Source organism: Diabrotica undecimpunctata, chromosome 7 (assembly GCF_040954645.1).
Source record: "Diabrotica undecimpunctata isolate CICGRU chromosome 7, icDiaUnde3, whole genome shotgun sequence".
In the NCBI taxonomy this organism is placed as follows: Eukaryota; Metazoa; Arthropoda; class Insecta; order Coleoptera; family Chrysomelidae; genus Diabrotica; species Diabrotica undecimpunctata.
Window position 1 is genome coordinate 89,846,769 of NC_092809.1, and position 22,472 is coordinate 89,869,240.

At 31.0% G+C, this 22,472-nt stretch overlaps 1 protein-coding gene across 1 annotated transcript in view; it reads left to right on the plus strand.

Annotated features, from left to right (window-relative positions):
* Window positions 1–14,325: 14,325 nt before the first annotated feature.
* The window catches only part of LOC140445562 (uncharacterized), a 156,016-nt gene continuing 147,869 nt past the window's right edge, over window positions 14,326–22,472 (plus strand). Inside the window, exon 1 of the mRNA XM_072537682.1 lies at window positions 14,326–14,448. The gene's annotated coding sequence lies outside the window, so the exon portion shown is untranslated. The remainder of the gene's footprint in view (window positions 14,449–22,472) is intronic.

The window sequence follows — 22,472 nt, forward strand, 5'->3', positions numbered from 1 at the left end:
TGTGGCTAGATTTTAGTTCTTTGAGAGCGTACACAATCGCTGAATAAATTTCACCGGTCCTAGTAACAATAAGGCGTAGAAATATGTAGAGAATGAAGTTTAACCACAAGTGAGAGTTTAACCACAAGACGAAGTGAGAACCGATGCTAAAGAGATATTGAAGGTGAATAACTGGGGGAGAGCAGCAAAGGAAAGAGATGCTTGGAGGCATCAAGAAAAGAAAGGACCGGATCCTGTCACGTCAATAATTAGAATATACTCTAAGAACATTTCCTTACCTTTATTTTGTTTCTTCTTCTTCAAGTGCCCTGTCCGTTGCGAACGTTGGCTATTAACATGGCAGTTCTGATCTTGTTTGCGGCGCTTCTGAATAGTTCGACCGATGTGAGCCCGAACCACTTCCTCAGATTTTGGAGCCACGAGTGTCTTCTCCTGCCTGGCCCTCGCTTACTGTCTATTTTTCCCTGGACAATCAATTGCAGTAGACGGTACTTATCGTGTCTCAATATGTGGCCTAGATATTCAAGCTTTCTTTGTTTAATTGTATTCACGATTTCTTTCTCCTTTCCGATTCTTTGGATTACCTCTATGTTGGTGACATGTTCGGTCCAGGATATACGAAGAATGTGTCGGTACACCCACATTTCGAATGCTTCTAGTTTTCTCGTGAGCGTCTCCGTCAGCGTCCAGGCCTCCACACCATACAGTAAGATCGGAAAAATGTAGCATTTAACTAGACGTAGTTTTAGGGGAAGAGACAAATCCCTGCTTATGAGGAGCTTTTTCATATTGCTAGATGCTGCTCTAGCTCGTTCTATTCTCGCCTTAATTTCTGTGGCCTGTTCCCATTTTGCATTTACGTTGGTGCCAAGGTACACATAAGATTCTACATGGTCAATTAGTATGTTACTTATCCGTAACTGTCGAGGAGGCTGTTGCTTCCTGCTTATCAGCATCCACTTTGTCTTCTTGAAGTTGAGGCTCAGGCCGTATTTCTCACTAACTGAATAAACTCTTTCCATTACCTGCTGTAATTTGTCTATGGTACTGGCAAGGATCACCGTGTCGTCGGCATATCTTATATTGTTCGTTAACTCGCCGTTTATTTTTATGCCCTCATTTGCATTTTCCATACATTTATTAAATATTTCTTCGGAATAAATATTGAATAGGAGTGGGGATAATATACAACCCTGACGGACACCTCTTTTGATCTGCACACTTTTAGTGAGTTCGTTGCCAATTTTTGCTCTTGCTGTTTGACCCCAGTATAGGTTTGCCACAATTCGAATGTCCTTGTCGTCAATATCTGTCTTTCGCAGAATATCTATCAATTTTTCATGATTGACATTGTCAAATGCTTTTCTAAAATCCACAAAGCACAAATACACGTCCTTATCAACGTCTCTACACCGCTGTATAAGCACCTGGAGAGCAAAAATTGCTTCTCTAGTTCCAAGTGCTTTCCGAAAGCCAAACTGCGATCTACCAATATTTGACTCACATTTATTTTGTTTAACATATTTTAAATCAACATATCGCAAGCACAGGGTTTATTCTGAAGTGGTTGTTTAGACTCTGGTGTAAGGTAGATCCGTCCCGAATCAGTCTTACGGCTTAAAGGTATATTTTGTTTGTCGCAAAAAACTATTCCCTTTACGACGATGATTAGTTTCTTTAGGGTTTCCTTTTGCTGTCTCTTTCTTTGAGAAGACAACTAATTAATTATCGACTGAAAAAGCCTGTTAGCCTTTTAATTTTATGAATGCTAATATCTTAACTTTTCGCAGGGTGTGGGATTTAAACCCCCAAACCGCCTGGCGTATTTCCTCTACCTCAATTTTTTAGTAAGTTTTTATCTATATTTTTAGTAAGTCCAAATGATACACATTAACTGAAACAAATGCTTTATGAACTTGATAAAAGGTGTGTGTAGGATTTGTTTCGTTTTTGTTGTCTTCTCTAGAAATGTAAATATCCTCATTGTACATTATATTGTCGATTCTTCTTCTTTTCGTACCATGTTCATTACTGAAATTTGGCGTAGATTGGCACACAAATTGACTATCGTAATTTTATTCACCGCACATATTAAAAGAGAGACGACGAAGACTGATGAAACCATTCACGTAGGTTACGAAGCCATAATGTTCATCTTCGTTCACCATGTTCACCGAGACCCCTCTCTCCACATATTTTGCCCTGAATAATAAGATGGAGGACTCCATAACATTCTGGGTGTCTCATGATTTGGGCAAAATACTCATATATTCGTATTTTTACGGTTTTTACTACTTCGAGTTGTTTTTTAAATGTTGCAATACCTCTTATTTTGTCGCTCAGGTTACTTTTAGGTTATTGTTAATATTTTGGCAAAATAATACTTTTTTCATGCGGAAGAACACTGCCTTGGCAGTGTGTATGTTCTCAGTTTTTTCTATTTCCGTGCCATATCCTATAATTATGTAGTCGTATACCGGTATTTTGCTGACTAACATAAATTTAATTTTTAAAGTATTAACTTTTAAGCCGTATTCTTCACATTCTCCAGTAAAACTGTCAATTTAGTAATCATATTTTCTCCAGAACTCACAAACAACACAGTATCATCTGCATATCTCAGATCACTGATCTTAATTCCATGGACCGCGATACCGACATCAACCCCTGGCCAGCGTATATTTGAGAATATGCTCGGAGTACAGATCAAAAAGCAGTGGTGACAAGATGCACCCCCATCTAATCACACAGAGAATTTCAATTGATTCAAAATCTAGAATAATTCTGACATTTGTTTGCTTGTGATAGTAGAGATTTTGTATTATTCTTAAATCTTTGTTGTCTATTTCTAATCATCCAAAAATTTCCATCAGTTTTCCATGTCCAACTTTGGACCATCCAATTGTAAAGCATATGTAGATAGGATGATTGACATCACTACACTTCTGAACCAGCACTTGCACGCTGAATGGTGCGTCTCGTGTTACGTTGAAAAGTGCTGAATATTACCGACATCAAATCTTTTAGACACTCCGACTATTAGACACCTTGTATTTTTTATTACATCACGTATATATATATATATATATATATATATATATATATATATATATATATATATATATATATATATTATATATATATATATATATATATATATATATATATATATATATATATATATATATCTTATATATTTTTCGTATATCACGGTAAATATGATAAATAGGACTATATAATTGGTGTGAATAAGGTATAAACAAAAACACCTGCGGATCAACTGAAAACATCACGTAGAAACTACAGCTATATCGTGGAATGAACTGTGGATTTTCTGATTGAACATAATACTCACATATACATATATAAAATACACATACAAGCATAAACACCTACACCATGCTCAGTCGGTAAATCATCAAACAGTAGCATGAAAACTCCCTAAAAAAGGTGTTTTTTTAGTTTTTTTTATTAAAAATTAAAATTGGTAACTGTTCAAAAAATTTTGTATAGCGACACTATTCCATCTACATACTTATTACATGCGGTTAAACATTATTATTAATTAATGGCACTAAAGGGTAAATTAATACTATACAAAGAGAAAAAAGCATAGTTATAATTACAATTAACACATAAGGGTACTTCAGTCTTTTGCGCTACATAAATCCACATAACAAAAAATAAAATGAGACCCTACATTCTCTTGAACTTTGTAAATTAAATGACAAATTTACAAAATATTGACCTAGAAAAAAAATATTTTAACAGAAACTATCTATCTATTTAATAGAGCTCTCTAAAATATTAGAAAATATTGTTAAAACAAGAAGCTGCATAGTATTTGGGTATTAGATTCTGGTCTACTAGCGATTTGATATTGTTACGAAATATTTTGCCTACCACATGGGGTATTGCTATGGGGGGTTGAAAATTGGGGACAGAAATTATTTAGGCAGAGATAGGGTAAGCAAAATAAATCGAAACTTATGCGAACTGCACTGAGGGTTTATTTGGAGAGTTGGGGTCGTGGATAAGTGACAGAAACAGGGAAATTGGATTGGGGTAACTACAAAAAAATGAAACAAATGGGTACTTACATGAATCTCCTGGAACAAACAGACAAACAAAATACAAGAGTTCCCTCTAGCTATTTGAAATGGGACGCCGCTTCGAGGAAACTTTCTGCTGAGGGAAAAAAAGGTTTTTCCGTTCTAAAAACCACAAAAAGAGGTTAGGAGACTTTTTTTTAAATAAATAAACAAAATTTTTGAGAGAAATGAATTAAACATTTATTACTGTCTCACCACAAACAGTTACAAATACAGAAAATGTAAAAATAATTACTATATAAATAGTTACAAAGATTACTACCAAAAATAACAATGAAGAAAAAACATACTTGTCCTATCTATTTACGAACTCTGTTTACAAGTGGGAGATGCTACAAAACTTACAAAAAATTGTTACAAATAAAGAATTAAGTTTTTATGTGAAAGCATGTATAGAGGTTAACCTTCTAAAAACAAAACAAACTAATGTCACAAAAATAATAAAGCTAGTTGCCAGCTGTCTTATGTCAACATTAAATTTTATAACAGAACAATTAAAATGACAGCAATGGCCGTACCCTAAAATTTACAATTTTTAATTATTACAATATTTTTAAATTGTATGAAAGCAATTATTAATATTAGAAAAAGTCTATTTTTACTTTGAAAGTTCAAACTAAAAAAAGTTACCTAGATTGCACTAAATTGCACTTTAAAAGATATCTGGGGTTAGAACTGGAATTAGATTTACCGTCACACGAACAAATTCATCTCCAAATTGCGATAGAACTATATATTTGAGATTGAAAGTTGGGGCACTGGAACACAAACTTTGGATTGGGCTTCTTAAAAAAAACTGGAACATGTGGATATTTTTCAGAGCTGTTGCATACGCCGTTCTACAAATATCTTACGATGAGAGACGGTACACAACAAAAAAAAAACAGTGATTACTCCGGTCTGAAGTTGAGTATGATAAATCTCTTTTTCTTCGACAAATTTGCCGGCTTCTAGACCGACTAACTAAAAAGTCTGCTCATTTTGGATACCCTTTCAAATCTTCCAACCTCATTTAAAACTGGAACTGCACTATTAACTGCCACAATACTACCAAACTCCACTATCTACGAAAACAAAAAAAAAACAAGAAGGAAAAGCCATTACGAATTAGAAGGAAGATTCGGACTAAACGCTGAAGCCTACCGCTCTTGACCATGTCTCAGTGAGAGTAAGTTAATCCTTAAAAATCATTCGCTTCTCAACTTGGTATAAACAAAACACTAAGACGGGAACGGGAACGCAAAATATCCTAAAAGCGGCTTCGATCAAAGAATACCGAGGAAATATTCATCTGCGATATATAAACAACTTTAAAATAGTTTATTTTAACTCGGCGATGCTAAAAGGTATTGAAAATACTTTGGTGTTTTAATATGTACTATAGGAAATGAAATACGCTAAGAATATTCTTCATTGCATTAGCAAATACGAGGGGATTTCAATATATATCAAGGAATTTACAAATGCTATAATATCGTTCTTTTTTATTTGAGCTAAAGTTAGTTTGGCTTGATAGAGAGGTTTCAGTTGTGTTTGGGCACCTTGTCCTTAATTTGATTTGCGTGTTCCTACCTTATTTAACTCCAAATCAATTTCCTTATAATCGTCCTGTAAATAGGACGTCTTATCAAATAACTGAACTTTATCAGAGTAGTCTACGACTCTTACAACTTTATTTTTATGTCTGTTAATGCTGCTTCTGTGTGTGTTTTTAGTAAAAGCAAATCGTGACAGCAATTTTATACCATAAAAATCAGAGTGACTCATTTCGTTTCCAGTAAATGGGTTACCCTTCTTTTTTTAACTTCGAATTGCTGTCACATATTGATCTGGGACATAGATAGGCCCAGACCTTAAAATTTGTTTAATTTGCCTTTCAATGGTTCAATGTAATGAATCCTCTTCATTTTGGGTATGTCCTTTAATTCAGAATTTATGGGTTATTGACTTTATGGATAGAAATTTAATAGTAAAAACATACATTGAGATCATGAATTGATTTTTCTGCTGACCGCAGCAATTATCAGAATAAAATGTGTTATAATAAATATAAAATAAGTTCGTATCGGGAGTTAAATGATACATTTTCTCTAAGTATTTAAAAACACAGGTACCAATTTCGTTGATGCCTCTTTACCCATCTACTTCATTCCAAAAATAGCACTCGGTTTGATCTTTGCTTAATTCCGAAATAGTAAAATTTAGACAATTTAACTTACTTTTGTAATAGAAGATGGAAACTTCACCCATCATAACTCACAGTGTAACCCTTACCTGTCATTTTTTTGTCAATATTTTTTTCTATACGACTTTGATCTTTTGCTTTGAGATGTACCTAATATTTTTCTTCTAAACTTTGTTTAGCTGTGGATTCTGCATTCTTATAGGCTGTGCAAAGGTCGCACTGATCTTTTTTGGGTACAAAGAAACTTATATTAAATTCTTACTTGACAATGTTCCTATAATTATGTATTTTGACAAACTAAACATTTTCATTAATACACTCTTCCTTATAATCTCGGTACAAACCAGAGAGCGTTTTACCCCCATCTATAAATTACTTTGAGGTTTGTTTACGTAAGTAGTGACTTTCTACTCTCGGTATCCTATTTATATGGTGTTAAACATCAACTATTAATTGTTCTGAAATACGTGAGTGTTTATTGTGCTTTTCTCTTTGTTCGGTAGTAACTATACCATGTTCATTTTTATGTTTCAATACGGTCCTTATCGGTCGGTCATTGATATCCAGTGCATTTTTAAAAAATATTTTGCATACTCTTGGTTTCTTTCCATTTACTTCAAAATAAAATGCATTTTTCAGTTTTCTGTTACTGTTAATTTTTCTGTACGGATATTTAGGAACTATCGGAACTAAACTTTTAGCAATAAAATCTCTTTGACGAATTAAACTTCTCATTTCCCATTAGGTTTCAAAAATGTTTAGGCGCGACTCTGATGTAATATTGGTATTACAGTTAAACCGACCTTCTTGTTCACAAGGTTTTCTCATTTGCCGTGCATTAACTATTTTTGAAGATGAAGATGTATATTGCTTGCCAAAGTTTCTAAGAGTTCTAAGAGCGCAATTTTCTTTTTATTTTCGCCTTTTTTCTTTTTCATTACATGAGTATTTTGTGCTTTTGAACAATCCTGAACGCTTTTTTGAATCTTGGATGTTGTGATCTACTACTCTAACATCGTTGTTTGAACTTGAACAGCTTGCACTTGAAGAAGAAGAAGAAGAACTAGATGACTAAACTGATGAAAAATCTCTGGAAGATTGTTGGCTGCTTTGTGAAGATGAGGAATATAGTCGATTATCAATATGCTGAATGTTTGGACTTACATTTTCCAATAGGTTATCGTTGAAAATTGTAGCACTGTAACCCGTAACTTTATCATTTAAGTGATCATGGTTTTTATAACCATTATTTTTTAATTCTTGAATTTTCAAACTGATTTCATTTAGGTCTAAGATCTTTTGAGTTTTTAATAAATTTGAATTGCTTTTTTCTTGATTTAAACATTCATGTTTACGTTTTGTACATTCTTCTTCATAATTAGATCTATCCTCCAGTAATTTATCGGTGAGATTTTAATTTTTCGCAGACGAGAATTATTCTATGTCATGTTAGTCTGCAACAATAAGTTCCATATGTAAACATAACCAAATCATGTAAGAACTAATCATTAGAAATATTGTTACGAATAAAAATTATAACAGGATCTGCTGTCCTTCGAATGACATTAAATCAATTAAATAAAACTTTTTTTAATAATTTCGTAATATTTTTAAAGTAATAATGACACTAACATAAAGACGACGTTATTGGAATGAATGTAAACACATCCGTAAATTAGTTAAAACTAAAATGACACTAAAAGAAAAATGTTATTGTTACCATAACAACCGTAATATTTATCTCAAAGGAAATAAATATGTAATGACACTATACAAAAAGTGACGTTATTCGTAATAACATATAATCACAACTTACCGATGTATGTGATTCCATAACGTATTTAAACATATAGTGTCACTGTCTCTCCGCAAACTGTAACATATCTCTCTGAGCTGTCTGGTAACTAATAAGAGTAGTGTCAGTATTCTGTTAAACTACGACGCAATATGGCTGAAATGTATACTGACACTAACGCCTCATAGCGGACTTCCTAGCAAGACTAGATATTCGCTACATTATGCAGTTTGACGTGGGAAAACAGATGGCGCCGATACTTCAAAAATGATCAATTTCGTATAGTGACAGTATTCTTTTCAATGTGCGATTTACAGAAATTTCTTTTTAAAAACGGCATATACTTAAGACTGATTTAAAAATCTGTTCCATACAAATTTTGATGCTAAATATTATGTTTATATGTTCCATATAAATGTTGATGCTAAATATTATGTTTATATGGGATTAAGCCACAATTGACTGTAATGAAAATTACATTTTATAGTTTTTATTTGACCTTTGGATTTCCACTCCGGAAATCGTTTTATTTTCCGAAAAATTCTGAGGCTGACACTAGTACGCAAAAATGGTTGTCTGTGTGTCTATGTATTATGTGTTTATGTATTATGTCTTTATGTATTATATGTTTATGTATGGGGTGTTATATATATATATATATATATATATATATATATATATATTATGTATAATTGTAGATGATGTGTGTCTGACTTCTATTAATTCGCTAATCTTGGTATGCTTTTGTCGCTGACTTCTTCTTTAAGTATTACATTCTATACTATATTCTGCTAATGACTTTGCTACACATTTTTCTTCATTAAGTAAATGAGAGCTACTTTTTTAATTTTTTTTTATATCCGTTTCTTTCATGACTATTGATGCATTGTTCCGTTGTACTCGGTGCTCACTGTCCAGGTATGTTTGCATATCTGTGATTTTTCGAATTCTCTATTTTGATGTTACGATTTCTCCCACATTAAAATTGTTGCATTCACAGGGTATTTTATAGATGAAGTTCTTTGATTTCTCTTGTGTGTTGTTAGGTTTTGGACAGGATATATCTCAGTTTATCGGTTGTTTTGAATGTTGTTATGATGTTGTACTTATTTACTATCCGTTTTAATTTTTCTAGTATGCCCTTTACATATATGGCATTGTTGTCATCTTTAAATCCCTTCTTGTGAGCGTATCTGGATTGCCTATAGTATTTTGTTGTTTCTTTTCTTCAATCTTGTAAAATTACTTGTTTATAAATGACAACGGGTAATTAATTTTTTTGTTAAAATCTTTGTTAGCAGATTTTTTTCTTCTGAAATGCATTTTCATTAAAGCAGGTCTTTTGGACTCTATCATAAATGATTTAATAATTCACTTTTTGATGTTTATATTGTGGTTTGAGTGGTAATTTAAATTTCTGTTGTGTGGGCTGGTTTTCTGTAAACTTTGGTTGCATACACTGTATCCTTTTTTTGATTTACACATCCAGAAAAGAAAGTGAGTAGTTCTTTTCTTTTTCAATGTAAATATGATTGATTCTTCTTTACTGTTGATATCCACCAGAAATTTATTCAATGTCCGTGAGACCAAATACAGAATACATCATGCTTATCTCCACTATACTGTGGGTTGTTGGTCATGTTTATGTACAATGTTTTGTTTGAATTTCTCCATTAAAATATGTGTTAATAATAGATATACAAAAAAGGATAAGCACATGTTTAATCCAAAACTTGGTTTGTAGAAATTAAAAATATGTGTCTGTGCAAAGTGTTAGTAGCTCCGTTAGAGCTAATACCTTTAGTTTGGTTTTTATTGCCAATGTGCGTCCCTCTATTGCTTGACTCTTATTATTTTTAAGGTTCTCTTAAAAATTATCATATATCATTTACATTAAATTTAATTGGGGCTTAATTTCTTAAAAATATAATATTGAACTTGGACATGCCGTAAGAAAACAGTTTCTTACTTTAAATATTTAATATAGCCGAAAAAAACGCACACGTTTCGCACAAAACGTTTCACAAATATTAGATAAAACAGGATACTGGATTTCAAGTGGTTCAACTAGGACGTTCAGTCTCTGAACTATCTCCAACATACAATGAAAAGAGAATAAAAAACAACTACCACTTTTCCATGTAGAATCGGTTGCTAATGCAAATAATAAAGACATTTATAAAGTCAATAAACTACAATTAAAGTGCACAAATTGTCAAAACAATTATCCTGCCAACTATAGAGGCTGTTTGGTTTAGAAAGAGCTACAAAGAAAATAATTTCCAAAGTTGAGGGAGAAAATACAATCTCATTACCCGAAAAGTTCGTCAAATACTCGTCGCCCATCTGTTGTTACATATGCAAATGCTGTGTAGGGACATACCACCGCATCTTTCTCAAATACTGCACAGGAAAAACTAAGTACAACATAAATGAATTAATAAATGAACAGAATTAATGGTCCAAAACCTTATGCAGAGACTGGATAAAATGTTCAACTTTCTCATAACGATGCTATCAAAACTTAATGTTCAATCCTAAAATTAAAATTGGATATTGGAAATCAAATTGCCTCACAAACCATAGTGAGGAGATTAAGGCATTTATAAAGTTAAATAATCTTGATATCATGATGGTCTCTGAAGTTTATATGATGAACAAGAGCCATTTTAGTATGTCAGATTTCTGCACCTATGTCACACCACACCCAATGGGAAAAGGTCATGGTAGAACTACGTTAATCATTAGAAGTAACATAAAACATAACAAAATAAATAAAGTATGTGAAATCAACATTCAGGAAACCTTAATATCTGTAGAACTCAGTGAAGGACACATAACGATGTCGGTTTCGTATGGTCCCCTTGGTAAAATAATTAAAGAGGAACATTTCTCTAGTTACTCCAATGGGTTAGTCATCACTTTATTGCAGCAGGTGATTTGAATGCAAAACATACAAGATGGCGTTCAAGATTGATAACAATACGCGGAAGAGAACTTATTAAACGTTTAAACGACAATAATTTGACTCCAATTTTTACTGGACAACCAACCGACTGGCCTACAGACAGAAATAAAATAACCGATCTCATCGATTTTGCTATTATAAACGTAATTAGTAACAACATATTAGATATTAAACCTTCCTTTGACCTTTCCTCGGACCATTCTCCCATATTTATTGATGTGATGGAACATGTATATAATACAAATAAATACCCCACGTTTTCAAATCATAAAACTAATTGGAGTCTGTTCAGAGTTAATATACAAAATGCAATTAATTTAAATTTTCTATTTTTGATAAATGAAAATATTGAGGAAGCAGTCCATCACCTTACATCACATTCAACAGACAGTTTGGAGAGCAACTCTAGATCTCCTAAGGATAAAACTGAACTGAATAGGGCTACTCGTTTGCTTAAAAGAGAACTACATAAATACAAAGATCAAGGCATAAATGAATTTATACACAGTCTCACTGAAAGAATAACACAAATTACTCTATTTGGAATCTCTCTAAGAAATTTAAACATCAGATTTAGCATAATGGTCCCATAAGAAATGAAAATAGTGATTGGGCCAAGGCCGATGAAGATAAAGCAGAAGCAGCAAATCATTCACAAGAACTTAGATGCACCCTACCAGATATCACTTCCTATAGAAAATATTAAAATGAATGGAATTAAAGATTTAGTTAAACATCTCAATATTAAAAAAGCTCCAGAGTATGATTTAATATCGGGAAAAATCTACAAAAATTTACCCAAAGAAGGATTTCGGTTGGTTATGTATCTTCACAAAAGCTTAACGCGATACTAAAGTTAGGATATTGTCCATTTTAATTGAAAATGGCAATTGAAAATGGCACAAATTATTCTAATACCGAAACCAAATAATGATCCAGACTATCATCCTATAGTCCCATCAGTTTGCTTCCCATTATCTCTAAGATATTTGAAAGGATACTCCTTCAAAGAATGAATTTTATAATCGACAGACAAATAATGTTAATACCGAATTATGAGTTTGGATTCAGACAACAACATGAAACAATTGAGCAGGTACATAAGGTTGCCAAAGTAGCAAGAGATGCAATTGAAAAGAAAGAATACTGCACAGCAGCCTTTTTAGATGTCTCAAAAGCATTTGATAAAGTATGGCATGAGAGGCTGCTATCCAAAATAAAAACTCACTTTCCTCATTCTCTGTATGTACTTCTGAGATCCTATCTTACCAATCGATACTTCCAGGTTAGATACAATGAAGCAGTATCAAACATATCTACAATTATATCGGGAGTACCTCAGGGTAGTATATTGGGACCAACTTTATACTTACTCTATACGGCAGATATTCCCACAAGAGTAAACAGCATAATTGCTACATATGTAAACGATACTGTAATAATGGCTTTTAGCTCGGTTCCTTTTACAGCCTGTCAAAATTTACAAATTAATTTAAATGATCTAGAGAAATGGTTAAAACTGTGGCGATTTAAAGTAAATAACAGCAAATCAGCACATATAACATTTACTTTACGCAGGGAGAATGTACCATCTGTGCGTATAAACAGTACCATAATACCCAAAAGAAGTGATTTTAAATACTTGGAAGTACGTTTTGACAGCCGACTAAATTGTGGAAAGTACATCTGGATAAAGCGACTGCAACTAGGATTAATATAAAGAAATATGTATTGGTTTAGGAACCAAAAATCTAAATTAAGTCTACATAATAAATTATTACTGTATATATGTATTCTAAAGCCAGTTTGGAGTTACGGGCTACGTACTTTGGAGTTAGATATGGGCTACGGCATCTAATTCTCACTTACTGAAACTTCAACGTTTCCAATCTAAAGCTATGAGACATAATACCAATGCACCGTGGTATGTGCCCAATTATGTTATCCATCGAGACCTTCAGATCCAAAAGATTGAAGACACCGTTGTCTCACTCAGTGGCACTTACAAAAATAACCTACTGGACCATCCAAATACGCTTGCTCAAGACCTACTGAAGCGACCGAGGAGAGGAAGACTAAAACGCAAAACGCCGTGATCCCTTAGACCTTTCTATACCTGTAAATATATTTTAAATATTTATATGTATTAGAAATTTATCTCAAAGGATTTTTGTCACTGGACGGATCTCCCCTGTTAATTACGTGATAAACTAACTTATTGTTTATTGATTTTTTTTATTTGTAGAAACAGAATACAATAAATAAAGGACTTTAAAAAATTTTTATTGTCACATTAACTGACAGCAGCCTATTTAGAAATTGGCACGAATATGTGCCTTGACAGTAAATTAGTGCTTCTGTAACTACCAATTCATACAGTTGAAACTTATACGTAGATAGTTATCAGTTAAGAAGTAGGTATACACGTTGATAGAAACCCTCGGAAATAAGAAAATTTAGAAAAACAAAAAAATATTAAAAATGACTCAATTCTTTTATATCTCGCACGGTAAAAAGCATGGGATAAAGAAGAATAAAACAAATGAGATTTAGGTCAATGAATACAAAACCACCCGTATATAGAATGTCGAATTAAAGACAATATTCCGTAGATTTGACAAACATTTTTAAACAAAAATATGGGATTATGAAAAATGAGAAATGCTTACAATTTGTTCTAAGTGGATAACAGTATTTTAACTTTAACTGATATATTATAAAAGTGGAAATTAAACTTAATAATCGCATATTGGACAAAAAAATTACTACTTCATTCTTAATATTTCATGAATTGGATTATAGCTTAATCATTGTTTTAAAATTGTTTTAAAACGTAAATCTTGATGTTACTGGTTGAATGATTTAAAGTCTACGCCAAAAATAAACAAAAATAATTCAAATATCTGCTTTGAATTAAAGTTAAATTAGAACAAATTTATTTTCGTGTTCGTTCCTTAATTTGCCTAAAGTATTCAAAATTTGTTCATAAAACGAATAATCTCTAATATATCATATCTCAATGAATGCAAATTAATATAGAAAAATAGAAATTCTGTCCGGATCTAATAATCCAAAGAATTTTTGACAATATGCTATACTCAAATAACTAAATATATTACATTATTTCATTTTACATATAAAAAGTGTAGAAAAAAGACTTGCTCACAAATAATTTCATGAAGACAACACACGATAGTGATAGTGGTCAAAAGACTCCGCCGACAGCAGTCAATGAGAGAGAGGGGGCTCTTTCCCCTGGGGCCACAATCGTCTAAAATCTAGGTTAGCGATTCGTGGGGATGTAGGCCGAGTATATACGCGGCTTCAACGTTCGACTGACAGTTCATTCATAGTGATTCTTTGCTGCTACTCTTTGGAATAACCTTTGGTAAGTTTTTGTGTTATTCAGTGTCTTCCTTCTAGTGCTTACGTTGTTGAATTTGAGTAACGGGATTGAGTTATCGCTAGCGCGAGCATTGAAGTCTTCCAATATGAAAATAATGTAAAAAATCTAAGTGAAGTGAATTGAGAAGTGCTACATTTTGAGTAAAGGATATACAATGAGTAATAAGATTAAATGTTACGTAGATCGTGAAGTGCTGTTAAGAATTTTTTCAGCCAAATGTATTTTTTCATTTTCAATAAAATGAATAGTATTTAACCCACTCAAATCTTACTTATGTTATTCTTTATGCCTTGATTATGTCTGATGTTATTTAAATTCAAATGTTACTAAAAAAATTCTTTCTTAAGAAAATGTTTTCAAGTCTAAATTACTGTTATTAATGATTATGCAACTGTGTTTACCGCTAGATTTTATGTTCTTTTAACAACATTCTAACATTTACCTTTTATGGCATCCTTAACATTTTGTTTGAGTATCAATAAAAATGTACCTAATCTTCAGCTATATTTCTAGATCGATTAAATATTTTTTGTTCCGTAACAGTTGCACTATTCTTATTTTTGTATTTTTCAAAATTCAATTCCGCCTTTTGATAATGTCACTATAAATGATCATTTATAAGTTCTATACAACATGTCACTATGCCAATAAAATTACATCGAGAATTTGACGAGAAAGGGAAAAAAATTAGGTATTCAAGGTATTTAGAGATTGATAAAAACAAAACATTGATAAAACTGACTACATTAAACAGTAAAAAAAAGACTATACATGAGTGACACAAAAGTTATTCTATAAATACTTTTTTATTTTCGAAATTCTTTTTTTTTATGCAAAAATTATTATCATCATCATCATATATGATATATCATATATGAGATATGAGACTTCGCAAGATCCGATCGAATAACTTGTTTTTAAGATATATGTTTAATTGTTAAATTCTTAAAAGTTCATAATTTTTGAAGAGACAGAAAAAAAGATAAAAATCTAATTCTAAACGTCTCTTTTTGGTCGATTATATTTTTATGTAGAAGTAAAAATATTTGCTTAAAAAATATTTCAACCGCTTATTTATTGCTTTGAAGTATGTGCAACTTTTGCGTTATAAATCAATATTATTACACATTTTTTAACCTATACATTACACATATATTTTCAACTTATTAATTCTTATAGCTGAAGTCGGGACAAAGATTAAAAAAAAAGTTTTTCTACGACCAACAAAAGTGGAGTTAGCTTAATTTGTTTAAAAAATTACAGCTGCTTTGTTTATAACAATTAAGAATTAAAATCGGCGCCATTCAATAGTTAAACGCCTAGATTCTATGAGGATATGTTTGTTTTTAAAAACCGTTGTTTATAGTCAAAAAACACAAGTAAAGTTGACTGTTTTTTCGATTAGTTGAATTAGCTAAGTGGTAAGGAACTCTTCTTTTCTCAGCCCGGCGAGAAAAATACTTATTTCGGAACTTCAAAGCCCAAGAACTTGAAAAAATGTATCATATCTCAATTGGTCAATATTAAATATTGACCAATTTCACTTTTTTTATCTGTCGTAGCAGCAAATTTTGAACATTGGCAATATTTTTTGGCTGCGATTAAAACTTCAGTGGCTATTAGATCGAATTTTGTTTTTTGAATTACTCCTAATCATTTTTATTCTACATGATATATTTTTTTATACGCTTTTAATGAAATTTTTTTAATTTCCTACGACTTTTTTGTAATATTCCATTTAATATTATATGGAAAAAACTAGTACGTCTCTGATGTATATATACATATACTTTATATATATATATATATATATATATATATATATATATATATATATATATATATATATATATATATATATATATATATATTTATATATATATATATATATATATATATATATATTTATATATATATATATATATATATATATATATATGTATATATACATATATATATATATATATATATATATATATATATATATATATATATATATACAAACATATATTAGACGCTTTCTCTTGTAGCTGTAAGTGTAATATAAAAGAGAAAACATAAACTGCTGAACTCTACAAAAAAGCGGAGGCGATTGCTACAAGAATGATCCAAACAGATAAAATATGCACTCTGTGTGTGTATAGGCATTTTAGTATTAGGAAGTAATAATGGTTAAAAATTAAAAAAGACGATTCAGTTTAAGTTGTAGCTACGTAGAGAACTACTTATATTATCTTTTATAATCAAAACTTTATTAATTTAACAATCGTTGTGAGTTATAATAAAATTGTGTGCAGAAAGGCAGATTGTTGTTAATTATATAATTTAGCTCTTCAGGCCTAGTAGGCCGATGGCTTGATTTACTACTTTATTAAATTTATTACTTCTTTTTCTTTTTTCCTGTCTTCTGCTGTGTCCTTCCAATTTGAAACTTTAAGTTCCTCTATGTCTTTTTTAACCTTCTTCTTTCATCTGGTTTTCGGCCTACCTTTCCTTTTCTTTCCCCCTATTCCTCCCGTTAGTATTCTTATGGATAATTTCGTGTTTGGCATCTTTTGGATATGGCCCAACCTTCTCAGTTTGAGTGATTTTATTATCCCTACGATATTGGATTCTCCATACATCATCTGTAGTTCTATATTTAGTCTTTTTATCCGCATTCTATTCCATAGCTTTCTTCAAAATATTTCCCTATGGATTTTTTTCTCCGATACTTTGAGCATGATTTTGATTTGTTCATCGTCCTTGTTTCACTCGCATATAATATCACTATCACTTATCACTACCTTATATAGTCTTATCTTAGTCGTTCTAGATATGTTTTTACTTTTTAATAAGTTATTTAGAGCGAAGATACATCGATTACCAGCCATAATTCTCGTTTGAATTTCTTCTTTTATATTTGATTTTCTGATAAATGTCGCTCATAGGTAATAGAATCTTTCTACTTGTATGTATTCTGGTTCTCTCCATTTTATATATTTGGTCTTTTCGGTATTTATGTATACCCCTTTCTTTTTAGTATTTCTTTTAATTCTTGTTTACTTCTGGCTATCAGCAGTAGTGTTTTTTCTTGCATCATTTTGAGTCTTAATTTATTTTCTTCATCTAGTTCTACTTTACATTCCTCATTGAACCGTTCTTTATATTTATCTTTTTTATTATCTTCTACAATGTTATCTAATTCTATAATGATTTTTCTTTCATATTCATATTGTTCTTCTTTTGTCAGTAGTCTAATAGTTTTTAGTTTTAGTTGCTTTGTGTTTTTTTGCTGGTTTGTAAGAACTGGTATAAGCTGCTTCATTTGTATTTCAATTACAAAATGATCTGTGTCTGCATCTAATCCACTCTATGCTCTTATGTTCTTTATACATCTTCTATGACTTTTTCGACGAGCACATGATCTATTTGCTTTATAGTTTTCCCATCTGGCGATCTCTACGGCCCTTGGTGTATTCATGTGTGTTGGAAGTGCGTACTCATAATGATCATTTTTTTCCTTTGCAAAATCTATTTGCAAATCTGAAAGTGATTATTTTCGTTAGTTATTTCATGCAAACTATGTTTTCCTATGGTGGGTAAGTATATTTCTTCTTTTCCTCTTTTTTGCATTAGCATCACCTTGTACTATTCTTACATCGTATTTATTTTCGAATATTGTCTCCATTTAATTATAAAAGTCTTCCTTTAACCCTCTATTCTATGGGTGACTTTCTTGTGACACAAATACACGGGTGGGGTCTATCAGGACCAAATTTAAAACAATATTCTCTTTATTAAAAAAAAAAATATTTTTAAGGAAACTTACTGATGTAACGTTGTACTACCTAAATGTACATATAATATGTCTATCAATATAATTATATTTTTATAGTTTACTGCGAAATAACTAACACCATTATTTTTTTACAAGAGTTTATTAAAAAAATCATAAACGGCAAAATCCGAAAGAAAAATATAAAAGAAGACAATATTAATATTCTATATACTTACAATAATACAAGTAAAAAGGATACATCCAAAATTAAAATTAGAAACAGAAAATAAAGGGGGTTAAATTATGTAAATTTTCTTTCTACATGATCAGCACAAAATGCTTTTATATGTTCCATACATACCCAGTTTTTGTACAATTGGCAAAAATACCTAGTTTTTCTTTTTATATAATACTTATACATCCCTGTTTTCGTTGGGCTGGGTCATCCCTCGTCATTTGCTCAATTTCAGAAAATTGTGCAGCAAGTAACTGTGATGTTCTCTATATACGCATATTTAGGGCTCGTATTTTCATATTTTTCTGGACTAACGCAATTCCTAAAGACTTCCTAAAGAAACAATCGACGAGAAAACCGAAATTCTGCATTCGATTATTGGTTCTCAGTATAAGCAGTCAATGGTGTAAAATGTAAAGAAGCTTAAGATATTAGACATTAAATACTTAGGTTGTATAAACAATCAATTGAAACTAAATACAGTTTACAATTTGATTCAAACATAGCACAACAAAAGACCATGTGGTTATAGTACATGTAATTTAAAAAATATGTGTGAATATATTTATATATAAATATATACATATATATATATATATATATATATATATATATATATATATATATATATATATATATATACGTAACCTCCAGCACTCCTAGGTATGGCTAGTCAATTTTAAGTCTGACTTACGGTCTTAGTCAAAATCTCTTATTATACGACAGTACAAAAATGATAAACGAAAAAATTAAAAAATCATGTTTTATTAAACCTAATCTAACAAATTATGATGTTTTAATATCTGATCGAAGTTTGACTCCCGACTTCGACTTCACGAAAAATGACTTTTTTTAATGTGAGTTTTTTACCAGATTTCCAATGGTTCTACGTACAGGTCTGTAGCTTGAAAAATATAGAAGTTATTACAATTGTTTATAAGTAAAAAACATACCCCTTTTTCAAACGTTTATTTTGTAAATAGTTTCGATGAAAACGCAATATGCATTTAACTTCTGAGATAGTTTAAATCTTAAAGAATCCTATAAAATTCGCTAAATGTGTCTAGCATCATTAATAGAGCAGGTTTAATAGTTTAAATATTTACCCTCGGGGATAAATAAATTAAATATCTTTTAAACTATTTCACCGATCGGGGGAAAATTTCGAACAAATTTGAAAGACGGTAATTCCTCGACGCTCAAATGTATTAATATCATTTTATTTTGTTAATAAAAAAATTAATAAAATCTATAAATTAGTGCAAAAAAACTGCTTTTTTGCAAATTTCTCCGTAAATTACTTATCAATTTTAATTAAAAAAACGGGAGAATAAAGATATCCTTGATATAAAAATTATATAAATATCGTTTATGTAAAATCTAAGGGAAAAAACGTAAATGATTGTAAAAAAACCATAAATTATTGTTTAAAAAAACGCAATGTAAAAATACGAGTACTTTTTCATCTGTTCGTCATCTAGTAACCCCCACCTATGTATGTCTTAAAAGCTTCAGATATCTGCGAAAAATTTTGCCGTGAAATCGATTATTTTTGCATAACCAGACTGGGCTATTTGTAAATGACTTTTCTATAAAACTCTTTATCTACTCTGGCCCTTTATCCCTATTTTTAGTTATTAGTATCCAACACTCTATATTGTATGTCTTTAAAACAATATAATTTTAGAGTAAATATCACCAACATTTTTACCGTCCCTTTTATTTTAGATTTGGTCATAAATAATTATAGTATACAGCACTTAAACACTTAGGTAATAATAAAGCGTTAGATAAATCTAGGTTACAAAAATACGTAGAGGTAAATAAAAATTTAGGACAATAATTAAGCGATACGATCTCGTAAAAATACCTAGCGAGTATTTTGTAATCATATTTCCTTATTTTATTCTTCGTCTGTGAATCGCCTTTGTTATTTTTTCAAGGCTATTTAATAATGGTGCTATATATGTACCTACATATATTAAAGGCTGAAGTTATTTTGTCCTGAAGATATATAGTTATTTAGATTATATGAAAATAGCAAATTATATTACAATAATTCTATTCCACCAACATAAAGTATTAAGCAATAATAATTATAGTCTGATATCTAAGTTATTTTTTATCTTGTTCCCATCGTGTTTTTTTAAGCAAATGAATTTTGTGTCCCATATTTTGAAGATCTTTAATAGCGTGAAAAAATTCTCTCACATCTGTTCTCACTCTGTTATTATAATTGCATTCTTCTAATCTATGGCATCTTGCATAATCCAATCTACATACATTAATACCAAAAAAATAATACCTTTATCATATAACTGGAATGTGCCTAGAAACATTTTTATTGTCTCTTAAAATATTTTGGAAACAACAGGTAATGAATTAATGATACCTAGGAATTTAGTATCTGGCATTCGCACATCTGACTCTAATGTGGAAGGCTTCTTATTAGAGTTTTTATGTGCTCGAGATGTAAATATTTTCAGTCTTCCTTAAAGGTAATTTCTGGGTAATTTAAAACCTAAAGCACCAACTTACTAAGGGTGTTCCATCGTTATTCCGGAAATGTCTGTATTACACAAGCACGCAATTCTCTCCAATAATTGTATATACCAACATTTAAAACACTTTTAATATACTGAAGTGGAATTCATCAAAAAGTGAAAAATTATTAAAAAAAATATTAGCCCAGTGTTTATTTCTATTAACATGTTCTCTTCCAAATATTAAACGTTGTACAACCAAATTTATACATATTTTAACATTAGGGCTTCTGGAGAGAATAACCTGCAGTTAACTGGCTGCAACATGAAATGCAGGCAAAGTCTTCAGACGTAATTCTGGGATATTCTAGAACTAGTCTCCTACTGCAGTGTTTCTTAACCTGTGGACCGCGGAACGCTGGGGGTCCGCGAGCATGTGTTAGGGGGTCCGTGGTCTTATCTGTGGACGTTTAAATTAATAAATAAATGCAAGTCTCGTAACCGTTACTTACGCTTGGGATAATTTATTATTCATGTGTTAAGATTTAATTACGCGTATTCGCATTGTTTTGTTCTGTGTTCGGTTACAGTTTATATAAATTTATAGATATTACGTTTTTAATGTGATTGTTACAATTAAACACTGGTTAAAGCCAAATGATTCCGCTGGTTGTCTCGTGGCAAAGTCGTGTCGCGTACTCGCGAGCTGACAGATGAGATCAGAATATATATTTTTTTAAGAATTCAGAAGGCAGCGGAAATAAACATGCTGACAATTTCAATAACTTTTAATGGCTTAAATGGTGGCATATCATCTTCTTAAAAGAGATAACAACATCTTCCAAGTTGAAGATAAAATAGAAACGATGGTAAAAAAAACTTGACTTTTGGACTAATCGTAGAATTAAAAAAAACTATAATCACTTTCCTACACTGGTAGCGTTTTTGGATTCCTGTGGTGGGGAAATATTGCCAACGCAAGTAGAAAAAGAAATGACTAAACACCTCAGATATTTGCGGTCTTCTTTTCGGGATTATTTTCTAGAACCCGACAGAAATAAAAACTGGATAGCTCACCCTTTTAACGCAGATGTTTCAGACATTATCGGGTTGACAACGATACAGGAAAATAAATTACTAGAAATATCATGTGATTCAACCTTCATTCAAACGTCATTTCAAAGAATCTTCCTTATCAAGATTTTGGGTGAATATAAAAACAGTTTATAAAGAAATATCAGAAGAAGCACTGAAACATTTACTGCTTTTCTTATCCACATACCTCTGTGAAAAGGGATTTTCTGCTCTTGTATATCTCAAAAACAAATACAGAAACAAACTACAATTGGAATCCAATTTGAGATTACAACTAAGGAAAAACGTAATACCAAATATAACAAATTTAGTAGCAAAAAAGCAGCACCAACTTTCACATTAATACAATATTTTTAATTTTTATACAAATATTATTTTTTCAGTACTTAAATAAATTGTTTTAAATTTATTCCTTTGCTCTTTATTAAGGGGG